Raw genomic sequence first — 15,778 nt, forward strand, 5'->3', positions numbered from 1 at the left:
TGAGAAGCACACTCAAGGGCTTGCAGAAATAAGGTGCATGGAGAAGACAGGAGAGCCAGGTCTGGCATCCCCATCCTGGGATGAGTGTGCATTCACGTCGCTGATTTCGAGAAAATGTATCTGGAGAATAAGGACCACCTGTAAGGCTGGCTCTGATGGTAGTCAGCTGTCAACCCCGGAGTGAGCCACTATGCAGGCCATATTTATAAAGACAGAGGGTAGACGTGGTCAGAAAGACGGGGCTTTGGATTCCAGGAGCTGCACTTCCTAGCTGGGTAGCCTTGACCTCACTTGCTGGCCTCCCAATCCATTGCCACTCTGAATGTTGATAATCCACGGTAGAGCTATACTCATTTGAATTTTTATGATGAAGTTTTGTGGTTGGTTTGCTCACCATGAACAATTATTTGGTCTGACCCTCTGCATTAGTTTCTGATAGCTGCTATAATAAATTACTGCAACTTAGTGGCTTAAAGCAGTTCAAGGTTAGTGAATTAAAACCAACGCCTTACAGTTCTGGGGTCAGAGGTCCAAAGGGGGTCCTACTGGACAAAAACTGCAGTGTCATCAGAACTGGGTTCCTTCTGGAGGCTCTAGGGGAGAATCCATTTCCTTTCCTTTCAGCTTCTACAGGCTGCTTGCATCTCTTGGCTCTGACCTCTTATTCCATCTTTAAGATGAACCACTCTGGCCTGTGCTTTGTCATCACGCCTCCTTCTCTGACTTTTGGATTACACTGGACCTTTCTGACGACACTGGGCCCATCCACATAATCTAGGATAATCTTCCCACCTCAAGGTCCTTACCTTAGTCATATATGCAAAGTTCCTTGTGCCATGTCAGGTAACACATTCACAGGTCTTGAAGTTAGAGTGTGGACATCTTGGGGGAGGGGGACAGGGATGTTTTCTGTCTACTACACCATTGTACAGTCAGGCAGATTAAAATGCAATGACAATAACCTAGGAGAAAGAGTTCAACTTCCACTGGCAAATCACTTTGAATATAACAAAGAAATGGAAGGGCAAAAGAAGTTGGAACAAAAGAAATGATTGTTGAGTTGGTTCAACTCAAATTGAGCCACTCTGTGGTCAGTTCCATTCTGGGGAAACGAAGATTATGAAACGACCAATTACACAGACTTGCTTCAGAGAGGTGATATTCACAGAGCATCTGGTAGGTGTCCAGCACACTGTGGGAAAAAAACACTCGTTCTAACTTTGAGGTCCTCCCCTCTTTGCAACCACCACACCATTCCTGCAACAAGAAAAGAGCTGGTCGTTGAGCGCCCAAGGATAAGTGGCACTGGGACTTCCTGACACAACGACATCTCCAACGAACTCACTTAGAGAAGCCCATGAAGACTTCTTTTGTCAGACTTACACTCTTACGGATTTTAGAGGTAGTAAATAACATGGAAGGCGTTTTAGAGCCTACACGGCATTTTCTGCCTTCATATTCACGACTCTCTCCTTGGAGGTGTTAATTCTCTCTACCCAGAGGAAGAGAATAAGGGTCAGAGTGGTTCAGCCCAAAGTCACATGACAGAGAAATGGAAACCCAGGCTCTAGTCCAGCTTTTCCAACTTTGCACCCCACGCTGTCTATTTTCTCATGTTTGTGTCACATCCATGTATTACAGCTGGGAAAACAAGGATAAAAGACTCCAACAGAAATTAACAGGTGAGTCAACCTCAGAGCAGCTGGGAATCATGTAAATGAGATGACCGATCATTATTTTTATTGCAATGTTTTCCTTTGAGTATGTTCCTTGGGCTCAGAATCCTGGTGGTGGTGACCTGGGCTTGAGTCCTGGTTCTGACATTTAGGGCTCAGTGATATTCTGCAAGTCACGACCCTCTCTGAGTCTCATTGCCAGCTCTTTCTCCAGTAAGGCCCTGTGTTACTGCCGTCTGGACATAAATGTAACAGTGAAGGTAATTGTTGTGTGACAGATTAGTGGGGTCAGACTATCCTTATGGAAATGTTCCAAGGGAGGTTTGATTGAATTAATCCCTCTAGAACCCTTGCAATTATGTGGAAACAATGATAGAGGCTAACGGACAGGCTTGGCTAAGGTGAGCCAGCTTTCCCTCCATCAGTCTTGTCCATATTTTCTTGGGGCACTTATTTGGGGGAGATAAATATTTAGGTTTCAAGAAATCACGCTCAGTTTCTCTGGGGCCTTCTCACTTCAGCTAGACATAAAAAGAGCCACGGTTTGGAAGGTGCATCATAAATCCAGGGACAGCTATTCTGGAACTGATTGGAGACACTTTCAAACCTAATTAAAGTGGTTTCCCTTTTTGAATTTGCTCCAGGTATGCATTTATTGCCTGGGCTAGAAACTAATTTGTAGCCAGATTTGGGATCCAGGCCCTTATACTGGGAGGTTTGTTATATGTGATTAAGCTAAACTATTTAGTTTAATACCAGAGAAGTCATTTGAAATAAAAGAAATTGCATTCCATATTCAAGAAATAAAATAGCCTTCTAAGTATACACAGAATTAAGTTGCATAAAAATATATTTTCTGAAACCAAGTACCTGTTTCAGGTGCTTTCTAAACGTGGCCTTGGAAATATTTGCCGTAAAATCATTTCTTCAACCACAAGCCCAATTCCTGCAGACATAAACCCAGGGCCTTTTTCACCCATTGCCTTATGTTCTCACCCTTTCTAATCTCATGCTGACCTCCTTCTAGTGCAGTGTCCTCATAAGGAATGAATATGATGTAAATTATTTAGCACAGTACCTGGTGCACAGAAGGCACTCACCAAATCCTAGCCTACCTCAATATCATCATCATCCTCCTCCTCACCATCACTTGTCTAGGGACCTATCTTCTGGAGTGGCGGGGGGGGGGGGGGGGGGGGGGGGGGGGGGCAGGAAGACCACAAGTGGAAGCCAGAGAATCACTAATCGAGGGAATTAACCTGTGCCTGACAATGGCTTTCACTGAGCTGCCTAAACCACTCTGCTATGTGGATCTGGCTAACTCCATACTACAAAGGAAGAACGGAGGCACGGACACATTCACACGACTGCTCAGGATCAAACAACCACATAATTCTCATTACCTTGCACCTCCCAGCCCAGTCATTGCCCCTTCAGGGAAACCATCGCTAAACCCCTGGTCAAAGTCTGGTCTCACTTGGTGTCACTGGTATACAACCTCAGAGCATCATGCACTGCTCCCCCCTTGTAATTCTTCGCATAATCACATCTTTACTTATATTATCCTACAATTGTTATTTGTCTCTACCAACATGTCATAAGCTGCTTGTGCGGTTTTCTCACTATCATACCCTAGTCTCTAACACATACAGGTACCCAATGCCTAACTGCTGAGTGAATACATGAAAGAATAAAGGGATGCATCAAAAAGACCAACAATAACAAGTCTTGTTGAGGATCTGGAGAAATCGGAACCCTTATATATTGTTGGTGGAACCATAAAATGGTCCAGCGACTTTGGAAAACAGCTCGGCACCTCCTCAAAACCCTAAACATACAGTCGCCATATGATCCACCTAGCCCATTCCTAGGCATATTTCTAAGATAATCTCCTGGAGAAATATGTGTCCACACAAAAACCATGCATGTTCACCATCTCACTATTCACTAGAGCCAAAAAATGGAAGACGGCCCAAATGTCTATCAACCAATGAATGAATCAACAAAACGTGTTGTATAACCATGGAATATTATTTGATAATTAAAAAGAATGAAGAACAGATACACATGCTGAATCCTGAAGACTTCATACTAAATGAAGTAAGCGAGTCATAAAAAAGCCACATATTACATGATTCCAATTATATGAAATGTCCAGAACAGGAAAATCCATAGAGACAAAGTTCAGCGATTGCCAGGGGTCCCTGGAGGAGGGGTGAAGAGTGACTGCTAAGGGCTAACGAGTTTCTCCTCAGAGGCCGTGAGAATATTCTGGAAACAGATGCTGGTGATGGGTGCACAACCGTGTTCACACACTAAAAACCACTCAATTCTACACTTGAAAATGGTGAGTTTCGGCACAGAGGTTTTTTTAGAATTGTGCATGATACTCTTACGGTAGATATATGTCATTATCCACTTGTCCAAGCCCATGGGATGTGCATCAAGAGTGAACCCTAACATCGGCTATTATTGGCTTTGGGTGATAATGATGTGTCAATGCAGGTTCAAAGACTGTAGCTAACGTATCAATCTAGCGAGAGACGCTGCTACTGGGGAAGGTTCTGCATGTGTGGGAGCACTGGGTATAAGGGAAATCTCTGTACCTTCCACTCAATTTTACTGTATACCCAAAACTGCCCTAAAACATAAAATTTAGGGGCACCTGGGTGGCTCAGTCGGTTGAGCGCACAACTCTTGATTTTGGTTCAGGTCATGATCCCGGGGTTATGGGATCGAGCCCTGTGTCGGGCTCCACTGAGCACTCTCTCTCCCCGTGCTCCTCTCTCGCGCTCATGTGCGCGCGCGTGCTCTCTCTCTCTCTCAAATTAAAAAAAATAATAAAGATAAATAAAGCATAAAATCTAGTTTAAAAATGGTAACTTTTATGTATGTGAGTAATATCTCAATAAAGCTATTATCTAAGAGAAGAAATGTACAACGTGCTGGACCTTCTCTATCTACCCCGACACCAGCCTCCCTCCCCACATGGGGTTGCTTCTGTTGGGCAGTGGGGCCTCCTTGGGGGCCATCAGCCCTTCACTGCTCACCTAATTCTCCTCTCTGGGATCTGGGAAGTTGACAGGGAACCAAATACCCTCCACCAATTCCTGCCACAAATTCATCAGGACGGTTTCATCATAGGAAGCTTGCTCCGAATGCCTCAGTAATGAATCAGTATGAGCTCCGGCCCCAGAAGTAATGGCAACAGACTTCCAGCCACGTCTGTTTTGTAATGTGAGTTGTTCCACTCTATGGCTGCTGTCGTATAAATGTTTTTAAATAACAGAATCAACCATGGTCCAAGCTCATCTTCGATCACTTCCTGTCTAGACCAAAAAGCACAAGGCTAGTCTTCCCGTCATAAAAATACATCACAAACTTTATCCAAGTGGCATCACCTGCCCCTGTCATTCCCAGTCAGATCTGTCAACATGTCAGCACACTTAGAATATCTGTCACTTATAAGTGAGGGACACACAGAATCTACACAGGATACCCTCACAGGATCCTATCAGAGAAGGGCTGAAGAAGAACCCAGTGTTTGGTGAGAACTTGAGGGGAGTTTTTAGAGCCACTCTTTAATGTAATTTATAAATACATGGGTTCTTTCCTGGTTCTTTCCGTAGAATTTGCCACTGGAAAGAGACACAAATCTGACTTGAAAGCTTATGTAAATAAACTAGCAACTACCTAGACTTTTTTTTAAGTAGAATACAGATTTCTTTTTTCACAAACACAGCTTCTTGTTAAGAAATTATGTTTAGATGTTTCTACTCCTCCCCAAACTTTCCTAGCAGCCAAAATATTCTTGGGCCCATCTCTCTACAATGACATACGTTCTCAAGTCCCCTGCCCCACCCAAACTCAACCCCTAGAGGTTTGATAGTCTCTTTCTTGAGCCTCTTCAGGGCTCAGTCTTTACTGTATACATTCCTTGTTTCATTTTCCTGAAAGCTTTCGAATGCACATATTGCTATGCTAGTATTGCACAGATTAAAGAACTAAGGCTCCAGGTAGTAAAGTGATTCGCTAAAGGTTGACAGTAAATAGAAGTGAATGGGGCTATAACTGATGGTGTCTGATGGATCTCCGACCTGTCTAGATGTCACACATGTCTAGATGTTTTCTTCTCAATAACTGCTTTTGACTTGAGCTCCTCCTTTTATCATTTGAGGAAATGGATGCTTATTCAGATTGCCCAGATTGGAACCTACAGTGCAGCCCTTATCAGTAACATCATGCTTCAACCTCCATGGAGGTGGGATGGATAATCAATAAACACCTTCCCAGTATCTAATAATAAATAAGAGACCTGGCAACCTTACTTCCAGTGGGTGGGAAAAAAACGAACTAAAAAATCTCTGTTAAAATGACTGGGAAACACAAAATGATCATTAGTCATATAGTGAAAGACTGAGAGAAATGATATGAAATAGGGTAGCCAGAAAACACTTTCTAGAGAAGGGCTGCTAATCTGAGTACTGGATGATGCACAATACTTGGAATAGTACATTACCAAGGGATAAACCAAACATGTACCACTGACCTCCACAATGTACATTTTCTTCTTTCTTATGGGGACTGGGGTGGAGAAAGGTTGAATTTCTGTTTTTCTTCACACAGGAAAGTAGAAAGAGGCATTGTATATGGGAGCAGTGTGGAGCGTGAGCCTCAGACCCTGGGCTCCCTCCTTTCCCAAGCTCCCCCTCATCAGATGACTTTCTAAGCTGGTGGTCCAGAGGTGGAGGAGATTCACTGGCCTATGTGTTACCAATTCCTGTATCTTCAAGGAAAAAAACAAGGCCACTCTTCCAGTGACCCCAGATTGGTAGTTCTCAGCTTAAGGAAGACCTATTTGGCAATGTCTGTAGACATCTTTGGTTGTTGTGACTTGGGGGAAGGAGGGTCCTACTAGTACCCACTTGGTAAAGATCAAGGGTTTCTCCTAAACATCTTACAATATACAAGACAGCCCTACCATAATAAAGAACTACCCAGCCTAAAATGTCAATAGTGCTGAGACCGAGAAACACTGCCCAGAAGGACATATTCTTAGTTATTTTTCCAGTTCCAGTCGAGGCCAAGCATTGTCCCCCATGTGGCAGGAGACCAAACCTTCTCATCTCCATTCTCCCTTTTCCAACTATTGACCTAGTAATGTGGACCAGCAAGGATTAGGCTGCCCATGACAATAACTTGCCAGTATCTTAGGCCACCTGTGTCTAGCTACCCTCTCTATTTGGTGCCGTTGATTTGACTTGTTCTTGAGTTATACTCATAATATCCCTCTCTATTATTTCCAGGTAAAACAAGCAGAGGTTCAGGAAGGAGAAGCAAGTAGTTTTTCTGAAGCCCTTGGTCTAATCTCTGCTTATTGTAGGAATCTCACATTTCTTGGTACATAAATTTCTGTCCAAGTCCTTCCTTGCTTTCCATTTAGCTTTTGCCCTTGGTCACACAGCTCCCTTGTCTCAGGAGACTAGATAACAAGAGGGTGAATGGCAGAATGTAGACATTACAATCAGACACAGAACTCTAAAATGCTAGTGTCATATTTGAGTCTTCTCAGCAAACCCATCACCTGTGAAAGTGGCAACTGGGTGTCAGAGGAAATGGAGCAGAGATATTTCATTTGTAGGGGAAATTCCAGATCATCCCAAACCCAATGGCTGAGACACATTTCTAAGAGGAACAAACAGATGGGTGCCTATGAGCATGAGGGCTTCAAACGTTCAGAAAAAGAAGATGTTTTAGCCAAACCTCCTGGGGGAATCCATCTGGTCCAGGCCAAGACAACTTACCCCATGAGGAGGCTAGATGAGGCCCGACAAAGCCTGCAGTTCTGTGGAGGCGGGCTTGTGGAAGACCGACGTTCTCATTGGCTACCGGTCTATTTGGGTCTTGATGGCGACTAATGGATCATCTCTGAGAAAGAAGAAGACACAATGCTGAGAAGGTAACCCCAAGAATCCAATATACCTGTTACAAGTGCGCCTTAAAGGAATAACCCGCACACGACTCAGCCGAGCTCCCACTGAATGGAGGGTTGAGAGTCGCAGGTCTCCAAGTTCAGGGCAAAAGACTGACACATTCAAGGACAACTCTCAGTGGGCATTCGATTCCCACCAGCTGTTTGGTATTATTTTTCACAGCATGGCTTTCCATGCTGCAGGTCATTAAGCCTCCAAACTCCCAAACTCCTTAGCCTTGTGAAACTTCAGCTGATAATGTAATGTGACCACACTCTGAAATGCAACAATCTCTGGAGTGGTGCACATTTACAGGTTAAGAACAAGAGTAGCACATCCCTCTAAGCAGAGAAGATCAAAGAGGTGTCAGTAGTGAAGGTCTAAGATGGTATTGCTCAAACTCTTGGTCTCAGGGACCCATTTTCACAGTGACAATCTATGGAAGTCCCCGAGGAGCTTTGGTTTGTGTGAATTATGTCTATCAATACTCAAACTGATGATATTTTAAAATAATTATTCATTCCTTTAAAAGAGCAATACTAAATCCATCACATGTCAACCTAAGCAACAGTTTCAATTTTAAATAACCATAGTTTTTAAGACAAAAAACAACTTAGTGAGAACAGTGGCATTGTTTAGTAACATTTTCTGCAAATGCCTTCAATGTCTGGCTTAGTAAAAGACAGCTAGAATCTTACATTTACTTATACATTCAATCTGTTAGAATTTGGTTTTCAGTTGAAGTCTATGAAGCAAATCCAGATTCACATAGGTATGTAATTAGAAAAGAGAAGAATACTTTAAGTAGTCTTCTCAGATAATTGTGGGTAGCCTTCTTTGATACTACACCAAAACTCAACAAGGGGTATTTCTCAAAGATTAGCTGCAATGTAGAATCTGAAACTGTGTCAATATGTTTTTTTAATCTGTCCAATTAAAATTCATCAGTCTATCTCACACTTTGAATGGTTTGTCATGCATGATGAATCATTTGGAAAACAAAGATTCCCTGGGATGCCTGGGTGGCTCAGTCAGCTAAGCGTCCAACTTCAGTTCAGGTCATGATCTCACGTTCACGGGTTCAAGCCCTGCATCAGGCTCATACTGACAGCTCAGAGCCTACAGCCTGCTTCAGATTCTGTGTCTCCCTCTCTCTCTGCCCCTCCCCTGAGCACACACACACTCTCTCTCTCTCAAAAATAAATAATAATTAAAAAAAGAAAAAGAAAATACAGATTCCCTGAGGTGTGTAGATCTTTTCTAAATATTTTCACATTTCATTTATAGGATACTAACAAAAAAATAAATCCCACATGTGTTAATACCACCAATCTCATCCAGAATTGGGAAGCTGTCAAGCTCATAGTTGCACATACAAGTGTTCCAAAATTCTAATTTTCACTTGAAAGCTTGAATTTTAGCATTGGCAACAAGGACTGTCGGTTGTGTCTGTTGAAGCAACAGGCTCACCTTACTCATTTTCGAGAAAATGTCTGCCAAATAGCCAACTTCGCATAATTATAATTTGTCTGTCAATTATTCTTCCAGGTGATGGTATCACATGAACAAAGTGGCTAGTTGAGCTCACAACTCAAGCACGCGGTCACTCAAGTGCTTTTCCTCAAGGCAGCCACCACACTCTTGCTAGGCTGCAGAAGTACTTTCCACATACTTCTCATTTCATCACACAAAATATTAAAATATGTGTGGCCAAGGGTTGAGATTCTATGGAATTAATAATCTTTATTGCTTTATCAAGGACGTGCTTGAGAAAAACTGGCTCTAGTTGTCTTATTTTCTTTTTTAATGTGAGAGCAGGGGAGTGAAGAAGACAGTAGTAGCTTGTACAACCCAGCTTGTGTAACCACTGTGTTGACTCCCGCCAAGGCACCAACACTGGCATCCACCATGGTTTTTGCACCATCAGACCCAGTGTCAGTACTATGAAAAAGCCAATGTCTCAACATTAGGAAGATAGTTTTGCACTCGCAAACCTCCTGCAAGTCTTGGGGACCCACGAGGTCTCCTGGATCATGCTCAGAGGACCTCGGCAATGGTACAGCACCAGGAAGCTTAACTGACCACATCCGGGAAGTGTCAATGGACAGCTTCCCCAGGACTGGGGGAGATCAGACATTCTTTTGAGAAACATCCCATTGGCCACAACGTGGAGGTGGCTTGAAGGGAAGGCTGACAGGGTAAACACAGGAAAACCACTTAGGAACCCACTGAATTCATCTGGATGAGAAACAATGAGGGTGTAAGTATGGCAAGGGGGTTGGGGTGGAGGGAACACTCTGGAGAGCTGTGGAACGGTCACCATGTTATGAATCCTAAATCCAGATCTCGACTCCATCACCAGGCAGGTCATTACAGCTATAAATTACAAATTAATCTTTAAAAAAAAATAAAGGAGGAGAGTGTGATGTGTGAATTCTTCTTCTGCTCTGTGTGTGTGTATTTGATGACTCTGGGTTTCCTCTGCAGAAGTCAATGAAACAATTAAGTCTCTGCCCATTTTTCCTCATCCTGATCTCAAACAGTGTTAAAAAGGCTTGCACTACACTTTTCACACCCAGCCCTGTTAATAATTCATGCCCTTGCCTTCTTCAGTTCTTTTTGTATTTGCTGCTTAAATCCGGTGGTTGTGTGCATGTGCTCCTTTGCTTTCTCAATGCCCCTTCCTTCCAAACATTCAAACAGCTACTTCTTTAATGCCAGGAATTGGGAGCTGGTGAAATCCTCTCTACCTGCCGCCAAAAGCCTAACAAGGGATAAAAACTGATCTCTGCTAATTTTGTCAGCTCACTTTTGTGACAAATTCTCAGCTTCGCTTGTGTAGCTTAGCCCAGAGTCCTTGTGGCTGAGCCAGAAAAGGGGACTCTGCTGCCACTCAGGGTGTGGTCTGTGGACCAGCAGCATCGGCTTCAGTGGGAAAAGGATTTCTCCACCTCAGTACTATTGACATTTGGGGCCAGAAAGTCCTGTGACAGGAGCTGTCCTGTGCACTGTGGGATATTTAGCAGCATCCCTGGCCCGCACTAAATAGCACCCTCATCCTCCAACTCTGACATCCAAAAATGTCTCCAGTCTTTGCCAAAGGTCCACTAGGGGCAAAACCGCCGAAACTGAGAACTATTGTCCAACCCTCGTCAGAAATGTAAATGCTCCAGCCGCATCCCAGAACTAATGAGTGAGCATCTGCATATTCCAAGACTCCAGGTGACTCATGGGCACATTCAAGTAGGAGAAGCACTGGGCTAGAAGTCTGGTTTCCAAACTTGGCTGCCCACTGGAATCACCTAAGCATCTCTAAGAAAACTTTGGTGTCTGGGCTCCAGCCCCAGAAATCCTGACTGCTCTGGTGTGGGTACCACCTGGCCAATGGGAATTTTAAGATCTCCCCAGGGGATTCGGATGCAGCAAAGTTTAAAGCATTTCTTGCATGGTTTAGCCCTAATCTTCACATTTTTGCAGGTGAGAAAACCAAGGCATAGAAAAGTCCAAGAACTTCCCCATCTGATAATCAGGAGAGCCAAGATTTAAACTATGAACTACAATGTGGGACAAGAGCCCTGGCCGTGCCCTACTGGCCCTCTGTAGGTCCTCTGACAGTCCTGATCATTACTTCCGCATTTCTTTGTTAACTTCCCCTCTTCCTGATTAGACGGTAAGGTCTCCAAGGACAACGATCATGTGTGGCTGGCTCACCATGCCTGGGTGTCTCTCTGGGGCTGAGAACATCCTTGTGCACAACAGACAAGCAATGTTGGAGTGAGGGAAGCAATGAACAAAATGAGCAGAGAACACAACAGAGCCAAGTCCACATGTGTGTGGTACCAAAGCCCTCTCCTCTACTGAAGGAATCAGAAGAAAATTGCAGGGGTTCTGTCTGTGGCTGAGTGCAGCTGGACGCCCCTCCTGCCTGCTCACTGGCCAGCCTTTCGGGCTTGATGCTGCCAGCGGAGGCCAGAGGAGGCCGAGCTCCAGCAGCCACAGCATCAGCACCTCCAGAGGAACGTCAGTCACATGGAAACGGTGATCAGTGGCACTCCCCCTCCAATCCTCTGTCCTCGCGAATGGGGAGGCCAGCTATGTTTTTTCACAGGGAAAGACACCATGGTTCAGTAGTAGCGACTTGCTGTTAAGTGTTGGGGGAGCTAGAACACAGAAGGCCCTGTGATTCCAGCCCTCTCAACAACCAGGGCACAGAAGGGACTCTCTCTGGGTACCCTGGGGTCAGGGAGGCACTTCAGGTGTCAGGCCCATCTATTTTCTCCAGCCTCATTTCTCACTTTTCTCCCTCTCCCTGTCCCTCCTAACCCAACAGAACTCTCCATTCACTCCAGCCACCATGCTGACCCCCTTTCACTTTCTTGAATGTTCCACATTGTCACTCACCTCCAAGACTTTGCACGTGCTATTCTAGTGGCCTGCGATGCTCCTACAGCTCATTCTTCTCCATTCTTCAGGCCTCAGCTCGTATGTTAACTCCTACAGGAAGCCCTCGCAGACTACTCCTCACTAGGGAGACAGCTCTGTTTTACGTTCCTACACGCACTCTGACTTCTGCCACTGCCCTCACAACACTGATGGTAATTTCTTATTTGTCATCCGTACTATGTGGTAAACTTTGGGAGGCCCGTGAGCATGTTCACGTGTTTCACCTCATACTCCAACACCTAGCATAATTCCTGGCACAGAGCATGTAATGAATAAACATTCATTCAGGGGATCAATAAGCCAAACACTGTCCATAGCACCCCAGCCAAGACTTGGGCCTGTGTACTCCCTTTCAGCCAGATCTAAGGCTAAAATTCCAATAAGGAGGTGGGGAGGGGCAGGGCGAAAGTTTGTTTCTGTTTGGATGTTTGGGAAGTCACATTATGTGTCAAGTGATCACAAAAGCAACAACTGTCAGTTTCCTGCCTCTCTGCAGGCCTCCTTCCTCATCAGCCTTCCTGGATACAACCTGAATGATGAGAGGGAAAGGAGACCGCACAGCAGCACCCAAGCTCTGGACCATGCACAAGAAGCAGGTCCATCCCAGGGCAGGGAGTCAGAGGCTGGATGAGCCACACTAAACACATGTGGCATTTACAAGGAATGTCCTACCCAACACTGGCATTTGACCAGAGCGTAAGGGTAGGGCATGTTAATGTCAATATTTGCACAGTTGAAATTTAGCAAACCAGGATGTGAATTCTCCTGAGCCGACCCTGGAACACACGGTTGCAGGCGAAGCTGTGAATTTCTGCTAGAAGCTCAGCAGCAAGCGCGAGGAGAGATCTGAGGGTTTCTGCCTCTCTCACTCCCCAGGGCCGCCTCAGGCAGCTTGAGTCTGAGAAACCTTTGGGAAAATAGCCACTGTCCTCTCAAACCTTCCCTGCAGGGAACTGGGCTACTAGAGGTACTGGAGGTAGCCTGACTCTGAGGAAAGGAAGGGAGATCCAGGCAGAGGGGACAGTCCACACAATGGTGTGGAGGCCAGCACGCATGAGACATGTTCAGGGGTAGGGAAATGGACCCAATGTACAGAATGAAAGCAATGAGCCAAAGCAATAGAGCATACTGAAGAGAACGGTGAAAGGTAGTGATAATGTTCATGAAAATGGTATACCAAACACAGGTAGAGCCTCCGGGTGATGCTGTCTTCTACTATACAACAAAATCTAAATTAGGTACTTAGTCCAGCACTGCCAGCACAAGTGCTCAGCAACTGTCAGCCACACATAACATCACTTGATTCACACCAAACCCCATGACAGACTGTCATTCCCACCACGCAACAAAAGGAAAAAACAAATGAGAAGCAAAACTGAGCCTGTGTAAATTAACACACATACACACAAGTTGGCCAAGATGCCGCCCTAGTGGATGTCAGAATCAGGTTGTGCCAGAGTTTCTGAATCCAGGCCCACGGTCCTCTTCAGTTTATCACACCAGGCTGGTAAACTAGAACTCTCTACACAAAGTAGGGGAACCAGAACAGACATGGGGCACAGCAGTGTGAAGTCATGCCAGAGGTGTGCTACTGAGATTTCTCCAGTCCAGGGCTGGGAGCAGATTCGAAGTGGGGACACTGGAGGCAGGGAGAAAGGGCATCTCCCACTCTGGGAAGATGAAGGTCCCAGACAAAGGGGGTAACAGCAAGACAAGAAAGGAAGAGGTGGATCGGAGAGACTCGGGGGTAAATCCACGGCCTGTGGGAGCAAGACACAGAACATAAAAATGGGAGAACTAGCACAGCCACATACATACAGGAGACAGTTCTACAAGGGAGATAGATGGAGGTGACTGTTGAATCCCATAAGAAGTGTAATCCTTTAAGGGACATGCCTCTCCCTTCTCCTGCTCTTCCTCCCCTCCTTTGTTAGAGTAATTTATTGAGGCAAAATTCATGTAGCATAAAAGTAACCATTTCAAAATGGACAGTTCAGCGGCATTTAGCACATTCACGACGTTGTGCAATCACCATCTCTATCTAGTTCCAAAATACCGCCATCACTCCAGATTAAAACCTCTAGACCCATTAAGCACTTACTCCCCATTCGCCATTCCCTCTAGCCTTGGCAGGCACTAATCTTGTGTGTCTATGGATGTGCCTATTCTGGACATTTCACACAAATGGGATCATACTATCTGTGGTCTTCTGTGACTGGCTTCTTTCACTTAGTGTTTTGTTCTCAAGATTCATCCACACCGCAGCATGATCTGTGTAACTGCCCCCCACTGAGGCTTGTCCCACCTCACATCACCCCTCACAACATTCTCAGAGCCCACAACAGCCCAGCACTGGTGGAGCTCTTCCTTCAGGGCACTGTTTATGGCAAATAATTGTACAAGTCCTTCCACGTGGAGGGAAAAAATTGACGGTAAATGTAGGATGAGCACTCACTTCCAATATCTATCTCATCTCTAGATGTGGTCCCTGTACCCTGACATAGCAAACAGGAAGACAGGATTCCCGGGGGGAGTACATCTCAGGGTACATGTTGTTCTTTATTTCTCAATGCTCCCAGCATCATCATAGACAAAGGGTACAGAGGGTGAGTAGCTAGATCTCACTGCGTCCTAACTTTGTCCTGATGCATAACTGTCAAGACCTCACATTTCAAAGGCAATGGTTGTTTCAAAGGCCAACAATAAGCTCTTGCTCTTTGACTTGCTCTGTGAGCCCCACAGGGTTTTAGATTTTTTTTTTCAATTTTTGCATTTAGATCTTTTTAAAGCCAGCACTGCACAAAGCACAAGCGTATGAGTGAATTCCCCTGATGAGAGCTCTGCATGCTGCCAGGGATGAGCCTAAGAGGGGCTGATTGGACAATATCTGCGTGGGACCCAGCAGGTCACGGTCAAGTGCGGACTGCAACTGCCAGGGGCGTATCCAGAGGAGAGTTGGGTGGATGGACAGGCAGAGCAAGCGGGAAAGGCAGGCATCTGAAACTCCATGCTCTCCTCTCCACCTCCCTCCTAGATCAATCTCACCATCCCACCCGTGGGCCGTGACCACAAAGGTTCCCCCACTGCCAGTCTTAAGCTTTCTGTACCCCTCCACAGCACAGCCAGAGCCATCATCCCCAAGGGGGGACTGAGAGCTTTGCTGTTATCTTCACAATCCTTCAGTGGCTCTCAAGCCACTACAGCAAGTTTCATCCTACGTCTAGACACCCAGAGGCCCTCGGCACTCTCTAAACTAGGGGCCAGCCAATGTTTTCCGTAAAGGGCCCAAAGGTATATTTGAGGCTTTGCAGGCCCATCATACTCCCCGTCACAACCGTACAACTCCGCCCTCGGGCAAGAAAGCAGCGAGTGACGGTAGGCAAATGAATGACCGTGGTTGTGCTCTAATAAAGCTTTATTTACAAACATGCCACGGGCCACATTTATCCAATGGGATGTAGTCTTGTCACTCTTGCTCTAACCTTCGAAGATATATGCAAAATGATATGCAGCCGGGCGTTTCTGTGGGGAGCAGGTCGATAGCTTTGGGCAGACAGTGAAGAGGGTGGATGAACCTCCAAATGCAAATACTCTAGGATGGTCTCACCCCAAGCCTCTGACTGTTCACTGGCCTTGCTGTGAACGTGCTGGCTATAGAATATACCAAGCTCTCTCCCCACCTATCTT

The 15,778-nt window shown here is 45.4% G+C and overlaps 1 long non-coding RNA gene across 1 annotated transcript in view; it reads right to left on the minus strand.

Moving 5' to 3' along the window:
• Window positions 1-15,778, minus strand: part of LOC132690113 (uncharacterized) — a 771,167-nt gene that overhangs the window by 558,708 nt on the left and 196,681 nt on the right. The window contains exon 4 of the long non-coding RNA XR_013552544.2: window positions 7,481-7,604. This is a non-coding gene — a long non-coding RNA (uncharacterized LOC132690113). The remainder of the gene's footprint in view (window positions 1-7,480; window positions 7,605-15,778) is intronic.

Source organism: Panthera onca, chromosome E2 (genome assembly GCF_046562875.1).
Source record: "Panthera onca isolate mPanOnc1 chromosome E2, mPanOnc1 haplotype 2, whole genome shotgun sequence".
Classification (NCBI taxonomy): Eukaryota; Metazoa; Chordata; class Mammalia; order Carnivora; family Felidae; genus Panthera; species Panthera onca.